The 22,978-nt window shown below is 40.2% G+C and overlaps 1 long non-coding RNA gene across 1 annotated transcript in view; it reads right to left on the bottom strand.

Annotated features, from left to right (window-relative positions):
• Positions 1-281: 281 nt before the first annotated feature.
• Positions 282-22,978, bottom strand: part of LOC128638028 (uncharacterized) — a 63,614-nt gene continuing 40,917 nt past the window's right edge. The window contains exons 2-3 of the long non-coding RNA XR_008399030.1: positions 418-558; positions 282-315 (exon numbers count right to left, since the gene is read on the bottom strand). This is a non-coding gene — a long non-coding RNA (uncharacterized LOC128638028). The remainder of the gene's footprint in view (positions 316-417; positions 559-22,978) is intronic.

Raw genomic sequence — 22,978 nt, forward strand, 5'->3', positions numbered from 1 at the left:
TTGAGGCACAATCTTCTTCAGCTGATTGCTCTGCTTGATGATGTGATAATTTTGTCATTGGATTTCACAAGATGTACTTGGTTTGGATGTTTGCTGTATCTTGGTTGTAGGTGGGATAAGGAATATTGTATCTGCAATGCATAAAGAAATAGATACGTAAATAAGAGTTTGCTGTTTATGTCTGTAAAAAGTTAAAGAAAAGCAATATTTTTACTTTATTATTATATATTACCCTACCAGAAATCCTGACTGAGGATGCCTCCTCCATATCCATACCGCCTAGTTGGTTCAACTACAGACTTCTTAGATATTGTCCTGGATTCAATAAAACCCATTGGTGAAATTAGTATTTCATATAATAACTCTTCACAATACTGGAACTCAAAAATTGTGCAATTGAAAGAGATTTGTACCCACCACTCATTGCAGCTGTAAGTTGCCAATTAAGCTCCATTATGTTCAATGAGAGCAACATCTATCTTGTAATTGTTCACTCCTTTTGTGCATAGAGCAGGTTCCTCTGTAAAGGGTACCGGCATCACCAAACACCTCCAAAACCTTACAGAACAAAGGAATTAAAACAGATAAAGGCCTGTAAAATGGTATGATAGTGAACGTAAATCCTGTGATATGATACCTAATATTAAATCTATTCAAATTGTCTAGAATGGGTTAGAAAACAAAGATACAAATCACCTGGACTTCTATACAATGTTTTGCATGACAATTCAGACTGCATGGAATGGGGTCGTTCTGAGCAAACTGATTCCTTTAAAGAAATAGAATATTTTATTTGTACATTTTAATGTTCGTTTAATATTTCTTGATCAATTGATCTTATGTTAAGAACACATGTAAACCCCCTTTCTTTTTCTGGGACTGGTATTTCTCAATCAGTAGCTGATCCATAAAAACTGGCAATTATATATAAAAAAAATTAAATTTGTACTTTCAACACAGTATCCAGTTTTCAACAAGCAAGAAGTACAAATGTTCACTCTTATGAGGCAGCACTTGGCTAGAACACGTGTCACTGGCAAATGCTGCATTTACATATTTCCCTGGCAAGTATGATAAATCCAGCCACCTTCCAGATATCACTCATTCAGGTCAAAATAATATCTGTGTTGCCAATGTCTTGTGGGGGCTACATACTGTTGTTACTCAGAATTCTGCTATTTCAGGAGTGTCAAAAGTACATAAATATGACCACAGTGATTATATATGTCCTGCTCTGGCATTTGATCCAGCAAGTTGTGTTCAGTTGCGGCTTTTTGAAATTTACTTTATTGGCCATTACAGACTAGTTGAAGTGGCCACAGAACATCTCTGCTGAGCAGTTGCTATGAATGAAACCGTTAAAAGCAAACCTGAAAAAACGTTAACTTTTTTTTTAATGCACCACTTATTAGAAAAATATACCTAGTCATCCTTTATTGAAAATCATATAGAAAATATTTTATTTCTGAGCTACATCTATCAGCAGAAATACCTTAGCCATTCTTTAAAAGGGCACACATTGCTTAAGGGAACACAGGAACAGAGAGAATATTTGAAGAATGCCATTTCACATGCAGTATTGCATTATATTAGGTATTATTCTAAAAGAAAAAGGAAAGGGAGACAAATCTGTTGTTTTTTTTAGGAAAGTACAAGCAACAATGGTAGTTTTAAGAAACACAAACAGACTTTGAGGCAGAAATGTTTTGAATCGAACAAAAAAGCATTTAAAGGGGCAGTCTACACCAGAATTTTTATTGTTTAAAAAAATAAATAATCCCTTTATTACCCATTCCCCAGTTTTGCATAACCAACACGGTTATATTAATATGTTTTTTTCCTCTGTTATTACATTGTTTCTAAGCCTCTGCAGACTGCCCCCTTATCTCAGTTCTTTTGAGAGATGCATTTTAGCCAATCAGTTCGGACTCATAAATAACTCCACAGTAGTGGGCACAATGCTATCTATATGACACACATGAACTAACAGTAACTAACTGCGAGAAACTGTCAAAATGTACTGAGATAAGAGGCAGATCAACAGCTTAGAAATTAGCATATTAGCATACCTAGGTTTAGCTTTTCACAAAGAGTACCAAGGGACCAAAGCAAATTTGATGCTAAAAAGTAAATAATAAAGTTGTTTAAAATGACATGCCTTATTGGAATCATGAAAGTTTCATGTCCCTTTAATTAGTCATCATAAGGTTTGTTCAGAAAAGAAGTTAGTTGAAGACAGATATATTAACTTTATATTATCAAGTTACACTATACTTATCAACTGGAGCCTGGATAATAGCAGGCCTGAGTGTGAGGATGCAGGTAAAGCAGCAGACCGATTATATATGTTCTCCACTAAACTGTAAAGTAGAGTAACTTAAAGCAGTTACTTTAGCTTTGTGTAATACAATGGCAAACAGAGCAACTGGAACAAGAAGTAATTTCTCAGCAAGCAACACAAATGTAGTAAACTTGTATTCATGCAGCAAGAGGTAAGCTTACACAATATACCCAGCCTTGCATTCAGACAGGATAATAAAATATAATTAAGGTTGCAAGAAGTAAACTTATAACTGTACACAATAAAATCTGTAAAACAGATTATATATCAGAATTCAGAGAGCAAATAGGGATAAAGTTACCAGAACTCAGATAAATGCAAGCAGAATCATACACTGATATTCAAGCATAAGACGAGTCATGATCTAAAGTTTGATAAATAGACAATAAGTGGTAATACATAGAAGTCAGCGGAAATTATATTCCCACCTGGAGCAAGGACAGACTAACTAAAAACTTTGAGACCGAATTATCAAGCCGTCAACTATGTTGCATTCACCGGTACCAATATGCTCACCTTACATCGCCTAACATCAAGGCCACGGACCTGAATACGTTCTCCTTATTTATAAAAAAAGCTGTCAAAAAGCCGCGCACCAACTACGGGGTGATGAGCAGTGGACTGTTGTTAACTAACAGTCATTGAACTCGCTGCTATTCGGCTTTTTACCAACTTTATTTATACCCTGTCACTAAACACCGCCGCTATACTAAAATGTTTAACCCCCATCCCGCTGCTCCCGGAGCCCACCGCAACTCTAATAAAGTTATTAACCCCTATTCCTCCTCTACCAGAGCCCACCGCAACTCTAATAAAGCTATTAACCCCTATCCCTCCACTCCCGGAGCCCACCGCAACTGTAATAAAATTATTAACCCCTATCCCCGCTCCCAGAGCCCATCGCAACTCTAATAATGTTATTAACCCCTATCCCCCCGCTACCGGATCCCTCCGCAACTAAATAAATGTATTAACCCCTAAACCCCTGGCCTCCCACATCACTACCACTTACTAAACCTATTAACCCCTAAACCGCCACCCCCCTACAAAGCCATAAACTAAATTAAGCTATCAACCCCTAAACCTAACAACCCGCTAACATTACATTAAATATTAACTCATCCCTATCTTATAAAAATTCAAACTTACTTTTAGAATTAAAATAAACTATATGAAACTACTAATTAACCTACCCTAACTATTATATTAAAATTACATTAAACTGACAATTAAATTAACTATATTACATATTTAAAAACCTAACCCTACTCAAGTTATTTAAATCTTCTATTAAAAATTACTAAGTTACAAAAAAATAACAACTAAGTTACACAAAATAAAAAACACTAAGGCCTAGATTTAGAGTTCGGCGGTAGCCGTCAAAACCAGCGTTAGAGGCACCTAACGCTGGTTTTGGCCGCCCGCTGGTATTTGGAGTCAGTGATTAAAGGGTCTAACGCTCACTTTGCAGCCGCGACTTTTCCATACCGCAGATCCCCCTACGCCATTTGCGTAGCCTATCTTTTCAATGGGATCTTTCTAACGCCGGTATTTAGAGTCGTTTCTGCAGTGAGCGTTAGAGCTCTAACGACAAGATTCCAGCCGCCTGAAAATAGCAGGAGTTAAGAGCTTTCTGGCTAACGCCGGTTTATAAAGCTCTTAACTACTGTACCCTAAAGTACACTAACACCCATAAACTACCTATGTACCCCTAAACCGAGCTCCCCCCACATCGCCGCCACTCGATTAAAAATTTTAACCCCTAATCTGCCGACCGCCACCTACGTTATACTTATGTACCCCTAATCTGCTGCCCCTAACACCGCCGACCCCTGTATTACATTTATTAACCCCTAATCTGCCGCCCCCGCTATCGCTGACCCCTGCATTACACTTTTAACCCCTAATCTGCCGCTCCGTAAACCGCCGCAACCTACGTTATCCCTATGTACCCCTAATCTGCTGCCCTAACATCGCCGACCCCTATGTTATATTTATTAACCCCTAATCTGCCCCCCACAACGTCGCCGACACCTACCTACACTTATTAACCCCTAATCTGCCGAGCGGACCTGAGCGCTACTATAATAAAGTTATTAACCCCTAATCCGCCTCACTAACCCTATCATAAATGGTATTAACCCCTAATCTGCCCTCCCTAACATCGCCGACACCTACCTTCAATTATTAACCCCTAATCTTCCGATCGGAGCTCACCGCTATTCTAATAAATGTATTAACCCCTAAAGCTAAGTCTAACCCTAACACTAACACCCCCTAACTTAAATATAATTTACATATAACGAAATAAATTAACTCTTATTAAATAAATTAATCCTATTTAAAGCTAAATACTTACCTGTAAAATAAACCCTAATATAGCTACAATATAAATTATAATTATATTATAGCTATTTTAGGATTAATATTTATTTTACAGGCAACTTTGTATTTATTTTAACTAGGTACAATAGCTATTAAATAGTTAAGAACTATTTAATAGTTACCTAGTTAAAATAATTACAAATTTACCTGTAAAATAAATCCTAACCTAAGATATAATTAAACCTAACACTACCCTATCAATAAAATAATTAAATAAACTACCTACAATTACCTACAATTAACCTAACACTACACTATCAATAAATTCAATAAACACAATTGCTACAAATAAATACAATTAAATAAACTAGCTAAAGTACAAAAAATAAAAAAGAACTAAGTTATAGAAAATAAAAAAATATTTACAAACATAAGAAAAATATTACAACAATTTTAAACTAATTACACCTACTCTAAGCCCCCTAATAAAATAACAAAGCCCCCCAAAATAAAAAATTCCCTACCCTATTCTAAATTAAAAAAGTTACAAGCTCTTTTACCTTACCAGCCCTGAACAGGGCCCTTTGCGGGGCATGCCCCAAGAAGTTCAGCTCTTTTGCCTGTAAAAAAAAACATACAATACCCCCCCCCCAACATTACAACCCACCACCCACATACCCCTAATCTAACCCAAACCCCCCTTAAATAAACCTAACACTAATCCCCTGAAGATCTTCCTACCTTGTCTTCACCATCCAGGTATCACCGATCGGTCCTGGCTCCGATATCTTCATCCAACCCAAGCGGGGGCTAGACATCCACTGAAGAAGTCCAGAAGAGGGTCCAAAGTCTTCCTCCTATCCGGCAAGAAGAGGACATCCGGACCGGCAAACATCTTCTCCAAGCGGCATCTTCGATCTTCTTCCATCCGGTGCGGAGCGGGTCCATCTTGAAGCAGGCGACGCGGATCCATCCTCTTCTTCCGATGTCTCCCGACGAATGACGGTTCCTTTAAGGGACGTCATCCAAGATGGCGTCCCTCGAATTCCGATTGGCTGATAGGATTCTATCAGCCAATCGGAATTAAGGTAGGAATTTTCTGATTGGCTGATGGAATCAGCCAATCAGAATCTAGTTCAATCCGATTGGCCGATCCAATCCATCAGCCAATCAGAAAATTCCTACCTTAATTCCGTTTGGCTGATAGAATCCTATCAGCCAATCGGAATTCGAGGGACGCCATCTTGGATGACGTCCCTTAAAGGAACCGTCATTCGTCGGGAGACATCGGAAGAAGAGGATGGATCCGCGTCGCCTGCTTCAAGATGGACCCGCTCCGCACCGGATGGAAGAAGATCGAAGATGCCGCTTGGAGAAGATGTTTGCCGGTCCGGATGTCCTCTTCTTGCCGGATAGGAGGAAGACTTTGGACCCTCTTCTGGACTTCTTCAGTGGATGTCTAGCCCCCGCTTGGGTTGGATGAAGATATCGGAGCCAGGACCGATCGGTGATACCTGGATGGTGAAGACAAGGTAGGAAGATCTTCAGGGGATTAGTGTTAGGTTTATTTAAGGGGGGTTTGGGTTAGATTAGGGGTATGTGGGTGGTGGGTTGTAATGTTGGGGGGGGTATTGTATGTTTTTTTTTACAGGCAAAAGAGCTGAACTTCTTGGGGCATGCCCCGCAAAGGGCCCTGTTCAGGGCTGGTAAGGTAAAAGAGCTTGTAACTTTTTTAATTTAGAATAGGGTAGGGATTTTTTTATTTTGGGGGGCTTTGTTATTTTATTAGGGGATTAGAGTAGGTGTAATTAGTTTAAAATTGTTGTAATATTTTTCTTATGTTTGTAAATATTTTTTTATTTTCTGTAACTTAGTTCTTTTTTATTTTTTGTACTTTAGCTAGTTTATTTAATTGTATTTATTTGTAGCAATTGTGTTTATTGAATTTATTGATAGTGTAGTGTTAGGTTAATTGTAGGTAATTGTAGGTAGTTTATTTAATTATTTTATTGATAGGGTAGTGTTAGGTTTAATTATATCTTAGGTTAGGATTTATTTTACAGGTAAATTTGTAATTATTTTAACTAGGTAACTATTAAATAGTTCTTAACTATTTAATAGCTATTGTACCTGGTTAAAATAAATACCAAGTTGCCTGTAAAATAAATATTAATCCTAAAATAGCTATAATATAATTATAATTTATATTGTAGCTATATTAGGATTTATTTTACAGGTAAGTATTTAGCTTTAAATAGGATTAATTTATTTAATAAGAGTTAATTTATTTCGTTATATGTAAATTATATTTAAGTTAGGGGGGTGTTAGTGTTAGGGTTAGACTTAGCTTTAGGGGTTAATACATTTATTAGAATAGCGGTGAGCTCCGATCGGAAGATTAGGGGTTAATAATTGAAGGTAGGTGTCGGCGATGTTAGGGAGGGCAGATTAGGGGTTAAGACCATTTATGATAGGGTTAGTGAGGCGGATTAGGGGTTAATAACTTTATTATAGTAGCGCTCAGGTCCGCTCGGCAGATTAGGGGTTAATAAGTGTAGGTAGGTGTCGGCGACGTTGTGGGGGGCAGATTAGGGGTTAATAAATATAACATAGGGGTCGGCGATGTTAGGGCAGCAGATTAGGGGTACATAGGGATAACGTAGGTTGCGGCGGTTTACGGAGCGGCAGATTAGGGGTTAAAAGTGTAATGCAGGGGTCAGCGATAGCGGGGGCGGCAGATTAGGGGTTAATAAGTGTAAGGTTAGGGGTGTTTAGACTCGGGGTACATGTTAGAGTGTTAGGTGCAGACGTAGGAAGTGTTTTCCCATAGGAAACAATGGGGCTGCGTTAGGAGCTGAACGCTGCTTTTTTGCAGGTGTTAGGTTTTTTTTCAGCTCAAACAGTCCCATTGTTTCCTATGGGGGAATCATGCACGAGCACGTTTTTGATGCCGGCCGCGTCCGTAAGCAACTCTGGTATCGAGAGTTGCATTTGCGGTAAAAATGCCCTACGCTCCTTTTTTGGAGCCTAACGCAGCATTTGTTTTAACTCTCGATACCGGAGTTAAATTTATGGTGCGGCCAGAAAAAAGCCCGCGGAGCGTTAACAGCCCTTTTACCGCCGAACTCTAAATCTAGGCCTAAGTTACACAAAATAAAAAATAAATTATCAAATATTTAAACTAATTACACCTAATCTAATAGCCCTATCAAAATAAAAAGCCCCCCCCCCCGAAATAAAAAAAACCCCTAGCCTATACTAAACTACCAATGGCCCTTAAAAGGGCCTTTTGCGGGGCATTGTCCCAAATAAATCAGCTCTTTTACCTGTAAAAAATATAAATACCCCACCAACAGTAAAACCCACCACCCACACAACCAACACCCCCAAATAAAAACCTATCTAGAAAACCTAAGCTCCCCATTGCACTGAAAAGGGCATTTGTATGGGCATTGCCCTTAAAAGGGCATTCAGCTCTTTTACTGCCCAAAGTCCCTAACCTAAAATTAAAACCAACCCAATAAACCCTTAAAAAACATAACACTAACCCCTGAAGATCCACTTACAGTTTTTGAAGACCGGACATCCATCCTCATCCAAGCGGCAGAAGTCCTCAGCGAAGCTGGCAGAAGTCTTCATCCAAGTGGTCCGAAGTCTTCATCCAAGCAGGCAGAATTCTTCATCCAGACGACACCTTCTATCTTCATCCATCCGGCGCAGAGCGGCTCCATCTTCAAGACATCCGGTGAGGAGCATCCTCTTCTTACAATGTCTATTGAAGAATGAAGTTTGCTTTAAATGACGTCATCCAAGATTCAATGCGAGCTCAAATTTATTGGCTGATTGGATCAGCCAATAGGATGAAAGCTCAATCCTATTGGCTGATTGCATCAGCCAATAGGATTTTTCCCCTTTAATTCCAATTGGCTGAGAGAATTCTATCAGCCATCGGAATGTAAGAGACGCCATCTTGGATGACATCACTTAAAGGAAACTTCATTCTTCAAGAGACGTCATAAGACGAGGATGCTCCGCGCCGGATGTCTTGAAGATGGAGCCGTTCCGCGTCGGATGGATGAAGATAGAAGATGCCGTCTGGATGAAGACATCTGCCTGCTTGGATCATAGCTTAATTTATTTTATGGCGATGTGCGGGGCTGGTGGTTTAGGGGTTTAAGGGTCTCCCTCTTGCTTTTACTAACTGCTGGTGACATCTCCCCTAATCCTGGTCCCCAATAACTGCCTAGCTGTGCACATCCATTTGTACCATCTGACAGACTCAAAAAACAAAACTCTGACAACCTTACTCACATTCCTCTTGCATCAAAAGCCACTACCCCTTTCACTTGTGCACTCTGGAACTCTCGCTCTGTTTGCAACAAACTCACTTCTATACATGACCTCTTTATCTCCCACTCCCTCAACCTTCTGGCCCTAACAGAAACCTGGCTCTCTCCCCTAGACATAGCATCCACTGCTGCTCTTTCACATGGAGGTCTCCACTTCAGCCACACTCCTAAGTCTGGTAATAGACAAGGAGATGGTGTAGGTATTTTACTTTCCTCTCGTTGCACCTTTCAACAAATACATCCCAACTCTTCCCTCACATTTTCCTAATTTGAAACCCACATGATTCGCTTATTCTCTCCTCTTTCTATACGTGTTGCAGTCATATACCGTCCTTGTGGCTCCTCAACTCAATTTATAGATCACTTGGCTGCCTGGCTACCTTATTTCCTTTCCTCAGACACCCCTTCCAGCGGTTTGTAGATCACCTTCTTAAGAGCTGACTACAACAGTGCAACTCTTGGCAGGGCCCTCTACCCTATAATTGTTTTGTTGTACTCCCTCTTTGTTTATAGCACTGCAGAATCTGTTGGCGCTTTACAAATAACTGATAATAATAATAATAATACCAACGACCTACTTACAGAAAAATCAAAAGGCCACTTCTCTCTGCTTATCCTCCTTGATCTGTCTGCAGTCTTTGACACTGTTGACCACCCTCTTTTGCTCAAAACCCTCCAATACTTCAGCATCTGTGACACAGCCCTCTCGTGGCTCTCTTCCTACCTGTCAAACCATACCTTTAGTGTAGCCTTCTCTGGGGCCTCCTCTGCCCCATCAACACTTTCTGTCGGAGTACCGCAAGGCTCTTTCCTCGGTCCCCTTCTCTTCTCAATCTACACATCATCACTAGGTTCCCTAATAAAGTCCCATGGTTTACATTATCATTTGTATGCCAACGACACCCATATCTACTTCTCTGCACCAGACCTATCTCCTTCCTTGCTAACCCGTGTCACTAACTGTCTTTCTCACATCTCACACTGGATGTCCTCTCACTACCTCAAGCTAAATCTCTCCAAAACTGAGCTCCTTATTTTCCCCTCCTTCTTCAAAACTCTCCACCCCCAATCTCTCTATAACTGTCAACAACTCCATCATTACCCCTACCCCGCATGCCCGATGTCTCTGGGTCACATTTGACTCAGATCTTTCTTTCACTCCTCACATTCAGTCATTGGCTAAAGCCTGCCGCTTCCACCTTAAACACATCTCTAAAATTAGACACTTCCTTACACAAGACACAACTAAGATTTTAATCCACTCTCTCATTCTTTCCCGCCTCGATTACTGCAACTCTGTCCTCTCTGGTCTCCCCACCTGCCGCCTAGCTCATTTACAATCCATAATGAATGCCTCTGCCAGACTCATCTTCCTTACATGTCACTCATCATCTGCTGCACCTCTCTGCCAATCCCTTCACTGGTTTCCTCTTGCCTCTAGGATCAAACACAAAATTCTCATTCTGACATACAAAGCCCTCAACTGCACTGCCCCCCCCCCATATCTCAGACCTTGTCTCCAGATACTCTCCCTCCCATCCCCTTCACTCTGCTCAGGACCTCCTACTCTCCTCCTCTCTTGTCACCTCATCACACTCCCGTTTACAGGACTTCTCCAGACTGGCTCCCATCTTGTGGAACTCTCTGCCTCATTCCACAAGACTCTCTTCTAGTTTTAAAAGCTTCAAGTGCTCCCTAAAGACTCTACTGTTCAGGGATGCATACAACCTACGCTAACCTTTCTTTATACCAGTTCCTCTCCTCCATTGCTAGAGCTGACTACAACAGTGCAACTCTTGGCAGGGCCCTCTACCCATTTGATCCCTATAATTGTTTTGTTGTACTCCACCTTTGTTTATAGCGCTGCGGAATCTGTTGACGCTCTACAAATAACCGATAATAATAATTAATACATTTATTTAGTTGTGGCGGTGTTGGGGAGCGAAGGGATAGGGGTTGATAAATTATTTAGTTGCGCAGGGGTCGGGAGCGGCGGGAAAGGGGTTAATAACATTATGTAGGTGGCGGAGATGTCGGGGCGGCAGATTAGGGGTGTTTAGACTCTGGGCTTATGTTAGGGTGTTAGGTGTTAATGTAACTTTTATTCTACCATAGAAATCAATAGGATATCTAGCAGCATCGAACATGAGCTTTCTCTGCTTTCAGACTCCCATTGATTCCTATGGCATCCGCGGCCTCCAGGGTGGCGGATTGAAAACCAGGTACGCTGGGCCAGAATAGTGGCGAGCGTACCTGTTAGAAGTTTGATAAATGGCAAAAGTTGTCAGATAGTGCAGAATTTGTATTCGAAATATCTGTAATGACGTAAGCATCGATCTGTGTCGGATTGAGACCGGAGAATCGTATGTTGCGTCACAAATTTCAACTTTTGCTGGTCTGTAGGCTTTGATAAATGGGTCAAATCAGGCCCACTACAATAACGCTGCAGAATTCCAGCATATTTGCGGTTGACGACTTGATAAATATCCCTCATTGTCTCAGAGTAACTTTTATTTATCATGCAAAGCAACACCTGTGGTCAATTTTTAAAATAGTTTACAAGTCGACAACCAGAAAAGAACTGCAGTAATCTGTGAAATAGATATACCAAAAAAAGCTTTAGTAAGTCTCAGGCAGGATAATGAAAGAAGTGTGGAAGTAGAAAAATAAATACCAGATCATCTTAAAGGTATATGAAACGCCAATTGTTTTCTTCTATGATTCATATAGAGCATGCAATTTTAAGCAACTTTCTAATTTACTCCTATTATCAATTTTAGCGCTTGTTGATTTGTGACTAAATGTAGCCACCAATCAGCAAGTGCTACCCAGGTTCTGAACCAAAAATAGGCTTACTCCTAATAGTCAAACAATGTACAGTATCAAAGGCAATATGATTTTTAAAGCAGGAAGATTATGTCAGATGAAAATTGTTGACTTCTTTGATAAGATAGCTGCATTGATAGTCCAGGGTGGAGTAATATGTGCAGCCTTTCTAGATTTTAATAACGCATGTAACACTTCCTCACAGAACAAACCAATTAATAAATTACACTGTCATGTACTAGAGTCAAGGGGGTAAATTCCAATTTGTTAGGAGAGCATTATAAGATGACTTACAAAGCTTTTATTGAATTTTCAAGGCCATGCTAATCCATTAAAAGCAATTAAAAACCCTGTACTTGATTGTACAGTGGCCTGTAACAATAATCTAAATCCATAAATAACTGAATAATACATGTTATTAGAATATTAACTCTGCACTAATCCTATATAATAAAAGGCCAAGTGTGGTTGTCCGAAGCTGTCATGTGCAGTAGACACTGCGCGTGAGGACAAACACACCTGGCCTTCAATACTGCAGAGTGAGTAACGGGCCAGCCGGACGTGGGCATGACCGGATGTTACGTTGGCGTGGTGCGGGCGTGGCCGGGCGTGACGTGAGGGCGGCGGCCGTGACTTGGGCGGGGCCGGGCGGGCCATGAAGTGGCCGAGCGTGGGCGGGGCCAGGCGGGCCATGCCAAGAGCTCAAAAGAGCTCCAAAGAGGGGGGATAGAGAGAGAGCAAACGGAGAGAGACAGCAAAAGAGAGGGGGGAGAGAGAGATCAAAAGAGAGGAGATAGAGAGAGCAAAAGAGAGGGAAAGAGACAGCAAAAGAGAGGGGAGAGAGCAAAAGAGAGGGGCAGAGAGCAAAAGAGGGCAGAGAGCGCAAAAGAGGGCAGAGAGAGCGCAAAAGAGAGGGGAGAGAGAGAGCATAAGAGAGGGGGGGAGAGAAGCATAAGAGAGGGGAGAGAAAGAGCAAAAGAGAGGGGGAGAGAGAGACAGTATAAGAGAGGGGGGAGAGAGAGCAAAAGAGAGGGGAGAGAGAGACCACAAAAGAGGAGAGCGAGAAAGCAAAAGAGGGGGGATAGAGAGAGCAAAAGAGGGGGGATATAGAGAGCAAAAGAGAGGGGGAGAGAGAGAGCAAAAAAGAGGGGGAGAGAGAGAGAGCGCAAAAGAGGGGGGATAGAGAAAACAAAAGAGGGGGAATAGAGAGAGCAAAAAAGAGGGGGAAGAGAGAAAATGCAAAAGAGGGGGGATAGAGAAAGCAAAAGAGGGGGAATAGAGAGAGCAAAAGAGAGGTAGAGAGACAGCAAAAGAGAGGGGAGATAGACAGCAAAAGAGAAGGGGGAATAGAGAGCAAAAGAGAGGGGGAGAGAGAGAGAGCAAAAGAGATGGGGGAGATAGAAAAGAGAGGGGAGAGAGAGAGCAAAAGAGAATGTGCGAGAGAGAGCAAAAAAGAGGGGGTGAAAGAGAGGGGAGAGAAAGAGAGAGCAAAAGAGAGGGGAGAGAGAGCAAAAGAGAGGGGAGAGAGAGCAAAAGAGAGGGGGAGAGTGCAAAGAGAGGGGAGAGAGAGTGCAAAAGAGAGGGAGGAAAAGAGAGGGGGAGAGAGAAACAAAAGAGAGAGGGGGAGAGAGCAGAAAAGAGGGGGGGATAGAGAGAGAACAAGGGGTGGAACCGCTGTACTGCAAAAATTGGCCTGTGTAAACAGGCTTTAGGACTAGTAAATAAATAAATAAATCATACATAAATGAGGAATCTTCAGATTGATATATGCAGGATTTTCCAGATATAAAATGTTATATTGGTCCTTCCCAGTTTCTTCATAACAAAAACTGAGAAAGAAATGAGAAGTTACAGTGCACTGTTTCAAGAGAAGTCAACAAGTTTACTTACATAGTCCATAGCTTCTATAGCTCTACATAGAGAGCTCCATATAAATTCTAATTGATAACTGGAACACTTCTCCGAAACATGAAAAATGACACCCAGAGTCTAAGACATGAAATCGCAATGAGAAAAAACACTTTAAGAAGAAGTGAGTCTAAGTGCAACAACATCTAAACACTGTCTTTAAAATAAAGTTTGTGTATATAGCCTTGTGATGTTGTCTAAACTATGATTGACTTTTCCCCTTTACACCAAGACATTCTGTTATGACATATGAAGAATCTTATCTCAAAACAGAATGTCTTAATCCCTGATCATATCATTTATATATCTAAGTTTCTTTATTTTTATAGTATAATAAAAGTCCTCCACTGATATTGTCCTATAGCATTCTAAAGTGAAACCCACTGTGACGTACAGGGTTAACCAACCCTACAACAGTCATTGGTTTGTCATAAAAAAGGCTTAACTGACCATTTCCACCTTAACCAGTTTGTCACAGTCCAGCAACTCCACGAAAACCTGTAACTTATGTAAGTTCCTTATATTTGTGTATTCCACACCACTTGGGAATACAAGCGGTGGAGCACTTTTTAAGAGAAATTAGCACCTTCGATTAGGCCGTAATTATGTTTGTCATTTAATTATTGGAATTCTTGCTGACTCATAACTTTTTCAATTTGGTGGACAATTTTATCTCCATATGGAACTGCGATGGGAGACACATTTCCTCCATCTATGCAAATTTGTTTTTAGGATGGTATGAAAAGTTCCACATCTTTGGAGATATGAATCCTTTTGCGACTCATATTGTCATGTATTTTCATTATATAGATGATTTGTTGTTGATATGGGAGGACGGTCAACATCAAACTATGGAGTTCCCAGATTATCTTAACACAAATCGTAATTTAAAATCCACATCGGAATTTGTAGAGAAAGATACAACATTTCTTGATGTTCTAATGCATGGGGACAATGTAGCTCAAGCAGTAGATATAGAATTATACAGAAAAGAAGTAACAGGCAATTCAATCCTTAGAGCTGACTTATGTCATCCCAGACACCTCAAAAAGGCGATACCCAGGGATCTGCTTATAAGAATAAAAACTATCTAGAATTAATTGAAAGACTGTCTCAGAGAGGTTATAATAAAAGCAATTTGTTGAAAACAAGACAAGTACAACAAATAAAAAGACAAAATGTTTTGAAGAATAATAAAAATCAGCCAATTTGAACAGCCAATAGGATTTTAGCAGCTCTTATTCTATTGGCTGATTCAAATTTTTCAGCCAATAGGAATGCAAGGGACGCCATCTTGAATCGCACACCTTGCATTGAAGATTCAGTGTACGGCGGTGACCGTATGAAGAGGATGCTCCGTGCCAGATGTCTTCAGGATGGATGCACGCCGCGCAGCCAGGATCAAGATAGAAGATGCCGTCTGGATGAAGATTGAAGAGGCCACCTGGATGAAGACTTCTCGCCACTTGGATGAGGACTTCGTTGCCGGGATGAAGATTAAAGAGGTCACCTGGATGAAGACTTCTCGCCACCTGGATGAGGACTTCTCCACCGGGATGAAGATCGTTCAAGCAGGACTTCAAAAACTGTAAGTGGATCGTCGGGGTTAGTGTTAGTTTTTTTTTTATGCGTTTTTGGGTGGGTTTTATTTTTAGATTAAGGTTTGGGCAGGAAAAGAGCTAAATGCCATTTTTAGGGCAATGCCCATCCAAATACCCTTTTCAGGGCAATGGGTAGCTTAGGTTTTTTATTTTTTTTTATTTTGTGGGTTTGGAGGGTGGGGGTTTGTAATGTTAGTGCGTATTTGTATTTTTTTACGTCTAGATTTGGAGTTTTGTCGGTAACGACCCGAAAAACTAACGCAGGCTTTTTTCTGGCCGCACCATAAAAATAACTCTGGTATTGAGAGTCCACATAAAGGCTGCGTTAGGCTCCAAAAAAGGAGCGTAGAGCATTTTTAACGCAGCTTCAACTCTCGATACCAGAGTTGCTTACGCAAGCGGCCAGCCTCAAAAACGTGCTCGTGCACGATTCTCCCATAGGAAACAATGGGGCTGTTTGAGCTGAAAAAAAACCTAACACCTGCAAAAAAGCCGCGTTAAGCTCCTAACGCAGCCCCATTGTTTGCTATGGGGAAACACTTCCTACGTCTGCACCTAACACTTTAACATGTACCCCGAGTCTAAACACCCCTAACCTTACACTTATTAACCCCTAATCTGCCGCCCCCGCTATCGCTGACCCCTGCATATTATTATTAACCCCTAATCTGCCGCTCCGTAAACCGCTGCTACTTACATTATCCTTATGTACCCCTAATCTGCTGCCCTAACATCGCCGACCCCTATATTATATTTATTAACCCCTAATATGCCCCCCACAACGTTGCCTCCACCTAACTACACTTATTAACCCCTAATCTGCCGACCGGACCTGAGCGCTACTATAATAAAGTTATTAACCCCTAATCCGCCTCACTAACCCTATAATAAATAGTATTAACCCCTAATCTGCACTCCCTAACATCGCCGACACCTAACTTCAATTATTAACCCCTAATCTGCCGACCCAATCTCGCCGCTATTCTAATAAATGTATTAACCCCTAAAGCTAAATCTAACCCTAACACTAACACCCCCCTAAATTAAATATAATTTAAATCTAACGAAATTAATTAACTCTTATTAAATAAATTATTCCTATTTAAAGCTAAATACTTACCTGTAAAATAAACCCGAATATAGCTACAATATAAATTATAATTATATTGTAGCTATTTTAGGATTAATATTTATTTTACAGGTAACTTTGTATTTATTTTAACCAGGTACAATAGCTATTAAATAGTTAAGAACTATTTAATAGCTAAAATAGTTAAAATAATTACAAATTTACCTGTAAAAGAAATCCTAACCTAAGTTACAATTAAACCTAACACTATACTATCAATAAATTAATTAAATAAACTACCTACAATTACCTACAATTAACCTAACACTACACTATCAATAAATTAATTAAATACAATTCCTACAAATAAATACAATTAAATAAACTTGCTAAAGTACAAAAAATAAAAAAGAACTAAGTTACAAAAAAATAAAAAAATATTTACAAACATAAGAAAAATATTACAACAATTTTAAACTAATTACACCTACTCTAAGCCCCCTAATAAAATAACAAAGCCCCCCAAAATAAAAAAATGCCCTACCCTATTCTAAATAACTAAAGTTCAAAGCTCTTTTACCTTACCAGCCCTGAACAGGGCCCTTTGCGGGGCATGCCCCAAGAAGTTCAGCTCTTTTGCCTGTAAAAAAAAAATACAATACCCAAGCCCCCCAACATTACAACCCACCACCCACATACCCCTAATCTAACCCAAACCCCCCTTAAATAAACCTAACACTAAGCCCCTGAAGATCTTCCTACCTTTTCTTCACCTCACCGGGTTCAACGATCTGTCCAGAAGAGCTCCTCCGATGTCCTGATCCAAGCCCAAGCGGGGGGCTGAAGAGGTCCATGATCCGGCTGAAGTCTTCATCCAAGCGGGAGCTGAAGAGGTCCATGATCCGGATGAAGTCTTCATCCAAGCGGGAGCTGAAGAGGTCCATGATCCGGATGAAGTCTTCTATCAACAGCATCTTCAATCTTCTTTCTTCCGGATCCATCTTGCAGACCTCCGACGCGGAACATCCTGCTGGCCCGACGGACTAACGACGAATGACGGTTCCTTTAAGGGACGTCATCCAAGATGGCGTCCCTCGAATTCCGATTGGCTGATAGGATTCTATCAGCCAATCGGAATTAAGGTAGGAAAATTCTGATTGGCTGATGGAATCAGCCAATCAGATTCAAGTTCAATCCGATTGGCTGATTCAATCAGCCAATCAGATTGAGCTCGCAATCTATTGGCTGTTCCGATCAGCCAATAGAATGCAAGCTCAATCTGATTGGCTGATTGGATAAGCCAATCGGATTGAACTTGATTCTGATTGGCTGATTCCATCAGCCAATCAGAATTTTCCTACCTTAATTCCGATTGGCTGATAGAATCCTATCAGCCAATCTGAATTCGAGGGACGCCATCTTGGATGACGTCCCTTAAAGGAACCGTCATTCGTCGTTTGTCCGTCGGGCCAGCAGGATGTTCCGCGCTGTTTATCTTAGGGCAATGCCCTACAAAAGGCCCTTTTAAGGGCCCCAAAAGGGCCCCTTTAAGGGCCCTTGATATTTTATTCTAGATTAGCCTTTTTTTTTTTTTTAAAGGGTATTAGAAAAGGAATCATTTTTATTTTTTTGGATAATTTAATTTGTTTGTTTTTGTAATGGTAGTTTTTTTTGTAATGGTAGGATTTTTTATTTTTTGTAATGGTAGGTTTTTTTATTTTTTGTAATTTTAGGTTTTAGTGTAAGGTAGGGTTTTATTTCACAGGTAATTTTGTATTTATTTTAACTAGGTAGTTATTAAATAGTTAATAACTATTTACTAACTAGTCTACCTAGTTAAAATAAATACAAACTTACCTTTGAAATAAAAAATAAAACCTAAGCTAGCTACAATATAACTATTAGTTATATTGTAGCAAGCCTACGTTTTATTTTACAGGTAAGTATGTATTTAGTTTTAAATAGGTATTATTTAGTTAATAATTGTAAATTTAATTTATATCTATTTTAATTATGTTAAAGTTAGGGGGTGTTAGGGTTAGGGTTACGTTAGGGATAGGGTTAGGTTTAGGGGTAGGTGTACGGGTTAATAGTTTAATTTAGGTTGTTGCGATGTGGGGGACTTGTGGTTTAGGGGTTAATAGGTTTATTTAGTGGTAGTGATGTGGGAGGACAGAGGTTTAGGGGTTAATAACTTTATTTAGTTGCGGCGATGTTGGAGTGGCGGAATAGGGGTTAATAACTTTAATATAGTGGCAGCGATGTTGGGGTGCGGTTGTATAGGGGTTAATAGCTTTAGTATAGTGGCGGGGATATCGGGCGGCAGATTAGGGGATAATACCTTTATTTAGGTGGCAGTGATAGCGGGAGTGGCAGATTAGGCGTTAATAACTGCAAGCAGGTGTTGGCAATGCCGGGGGCAGCAGATTAGGGGTGTTTAGACGTGGGGTTTATGTTGCGATGTTTGGTTAAAACTTTCTTTTTCCCCATAGACATCAATGGGGCTGCGTTACGGAGCCTTTCTTTTCACGACTGCAGGTGTTAGCCTTTTTTTCTGACCTGCTCTCCCCATTGATGTCTATGGGGAAAGCGTGCATGAGCACGTCAAAACAGCGCTTGTTTTTGGTGCGGTATGGAGCTTAAAAGCACCATATCGCCCGCACAAGCCAGGTTTTTTAAAACTTGTAATGGCAGCACTATAGGGGATTATTTAACGCCACTTTTGTTGCGTTCGTTAATTTCCCTATAGTGCTCAAAACTCGTAATCTAGGCGCTTGTGATTTGTATTTCACTACTAAGTTTAATAGACAATTTGGAAACATAAGGAAAATTATGAAAAGTTATTTGGGGATTCTGAAGTTGGATCCAGTCTTGGACAACATTCTATCTAGAGGTTGCGATTTTGTGGCCAAAAGAGCCCCTACAATTGGAAATTGTCTTGAATACGTCTATAAAGATTTGAAAAAACAGAATACCAACAGACACAAAGAGTATTTGTTGTGACAGAAAGGCAGTTTTAGATGTGGTACACAATTGTGTCCAGAGGGGATGTTTTTTTTTATCTACAACTACTAATAATTCATATAAGATAAGATATAGGTGAGATTGCTTTTCGGGATATGTTGTGTATTTAATTAGTTGCAATGTTGCAAGAAACAGTACACAGGTTGTACTAGCAGAATGACAAAAAACATATCAGAGACTATATATATAGACATGATTCCTCCTCCCTCTTCAGTAGCAAGGCATTTTGCATCACATGATCAAGGCCAAGCAGCTCTAACTTTCCATATTATAGATTTTATACCCAGCAACATTAGGGGTATAAGATATTATTTGTTTCTTTGGTTTTAACTTTTGCCGGGTAATATGATGCCCATTAAGGGGCAGGTAATTACAGAGAGGTTGGTTCGGATTGATTCAGTCCAGCTGATTGGATCCAACACTTGTTTTATTGTAGCAGAGTGTGCAATTGTTTTATATCCGTCCACACACAAAGGCTCCAAAAGGGTAAACACCAACAAGTGTATTTTCTTTGAAAGCTCCTCCCAGCCCGGAGTGCACATACAGCGATAGATCAAATTGGCACAAATGCAAACAACACAGTTCAAATACGGCCCTACAAGGTGAAAAATCAGGTAAAATCACTGTTTATTACAATCCTTTTAAAACTCAGCAGACATGGAAGATATCCAAATACAGGTCAACTGATGCATTTTGCACCCCCTAGAGGCACTTAAGTTCTCCCTTCTAGGTTACAGCTCCTTATATACACAAGAGGTTAATTAACCATTTGAACAGTCAACAATTAAAATTGCATGTATAATAAAACAAAGTGGCATTCTTTTGGATATATGGCACTATGTTTGAATAGTATTTATAGTTCACAATTTACATCCTATTGTTTTATTTTCATATTGCTTTAATATATTGATATTGTGATGTATATAAGTGAACTACAAAGTCTAAATGGTTTCAATAAGCCTAGACAAGTTCAAAGAAATGCTATCGGCTATATTTAGAGTTCTGCGGCCAAAGGGGTGCGTGAGCTACGCGTGCTTGTTTCCCCCCGCACCTTTTAAATACCGCTGGTATTTAGAGTTCACAGAAGGGCTGCGTTAGGCTCCAAAAAGGGAGCGTAGAGCATATTTACCGCCACTGCAACTCTAAATTCCAGCAGTGCTTACGGACGCGGCCAGCTTCAAAAACGTGCTCGTGCACGATTCCCCCATAGAAAACAATGGGGCTGTTTGAGCTGAAAAAAAACCTAACACCTGCAAAAAAGCAGCGTTCAGCTCCTAACGCAGCCCAATTGTTTCCTATGGGGAAACACTTCCTAAGTCTGCACCTAACACTCTAACATGAACCCCGAGTCTAAACACCCCTAACCTTACATTTATTAACCCCTAATCTGCCGCTCCCGCTATCGCTGACACCTGCATTATATTATTAACCCCTAATCTGCCGCTCCGTACACCGCCGCAACCTACATTATACCTATGTACCCCTAATCTGCTGCCCCTAACACCGCCGACCCCGATATTATATTTATTAACCCCTAATATGCCGCCCCCGCTATCGCTGACCCCTGCATATTATTATTAACCCCTAATCTGCCACTCCGTACACCGCCGCAACCTACATTATACCTATGTACCCCTAATCTGCTGCCCCTAACACCGCCGACCCCTATATTATATTTATTAACCCCAATCTGCCGCCCCCAACGTCGCCTCCACCTACCTACAATTATTAACCCCTAATCTGCCGACTGGACCACCCCGCTACTATAATAAATGGATTAACCCCTAAAGCTAAGTCTAACCCTAACACTAACACCCCCCTAAGTTAAATATAATTTAAATCTAATGAAATAAATTAACTCTTATTAAATAAATTATTCCTATTTAAAGCTAAATACTTACCTGTAAAATAAACCCTAATATAACTACAATATAAATTATAATTATATTGTAGCTATTTTAGGATTAATATTTATTTTACAGGCAACTTTGTATTTATTTTAACCAGGTACAATAGCTATTAAATAGTTAATAACTATTTAATAGTTACCTAGTTAAAATAATTACAAAATTACCTGTAAAATAAATCCTAACCTAAGTTACAATTAAACCTAACACTACACTATCAATAAATTAATTAAATAAAATACCTACAATTATCTACAATTAAACCTAACACTACACTATCAATAAATAAATTAAATAAAATACCTACAATTACCTACAATTAAACCTAACACTACACTATCAATAAATTAATTAAATACAATACCTACAAATAAATACAATGAAATAAACTAACTAAAGTACAAAAAATAAAAAAAGAACTAAGTTACAAAAAACAAAAAAATATTTACAAACATTAGAAAAATATTACAACAATTTTAAACTAATTACACCTACTCTAAGCCCCCTAATAAAATAACAAAGACCCCCAAAATAAAAAAAATGCCCTACCCTATTCTAAAATTAAAATAGAAAAGCTCTTTTACCTTACCAGCCCTGAAAAGGGCCCTTTGCGGGGCATGCCCCAAAGAATTCAGCTCTTTTGCCTGTAAAAAAAAACATACAATACCCCCCCCCCAACATTACAACCCACCACCCACATACCCCTAATCTAACCCAAACCCCCCTTAAATAAACCTAACACTAAACCCCTGAAGATCTCCCTACCTTGTCTTCACCACACCGGGTCCCGATCTGTCCAGAAGAGCCTCCGAAATCTTCATCCAAGCCCAAGCAGGGGCTGAAGAGTGACGTCCATCCTCCGGCTGAAGTCTGGATCCAAGCGGCAAATGAAGAAGTCCATCTTCGGGAAGAAATCTTCATCCTATCCGGGCAGAGGAGGACATCCGGACCGGCAAACATCTTCATCCAAGCCGCATCTTCTATGTTGTTCCATCGGATGACGAGCGGCTGATCTTGAAGACCTCTGGCGCGGATCCATCCTCTTCGTTCGACGTCCAACTGAAGAATGAAGGTTCCTTTAAGGGACGTCATCCAAGATGGCATCCCTCGAATTCCGATTGGCTGATAGGATTCTATCAGCCAATCGGAATTAAGGTAGGAAAATTCTTATTGGCTGATGGAATCAGCCAATCAGATTCAAGTTCAATCCGATTGGCTGATCCAATCAGCCAATCAGATTGAGCTCGCATTCTATTGGCTGATCGGAACAGCCGAGCTCAAATTATATTTAATTTAGGGGGGTGTTAGTGTTAGGGTTAGACTTAGCTTTAGGGGTTAATACATTTATTAGAGTAGCGGTGAGATCCGGTCGGCATATTAGGGGTTAATAATTGTAGGTAGGCTGTGTTAGGGGCAGCAGATTAGGGGTACATAGGGATAATGTAGGTTGCGGCGGTGTACGGAGCGGCAGATTAGGGGTTAAAAAAAATATGCAGGTGTCAGCGATAGCAGGGGCGGCAGATTAGGGGTTAATAAATATAATATAGGGGTCGGCGATGTTAGGGGCAGCAGATTAGGGGTACATAGGGATAACGTAGCTGGCGGCGGTGTACGGAGCGGCAGATTAG

Source organism: Bombina bombina, chromosome 8, assembly GCF_027579735.1.
Source record: "Bombina bombina isolate aBomBom1 chromosome 8, aBomBom1.pri, whole genome shotgun sequence".
Classification (NCBI taxonomy): Eukaryota; Metazoa; Chordata; class Amphibia; order Anura; family Bombinatoridae; genus Bombina; species Bombina bombina.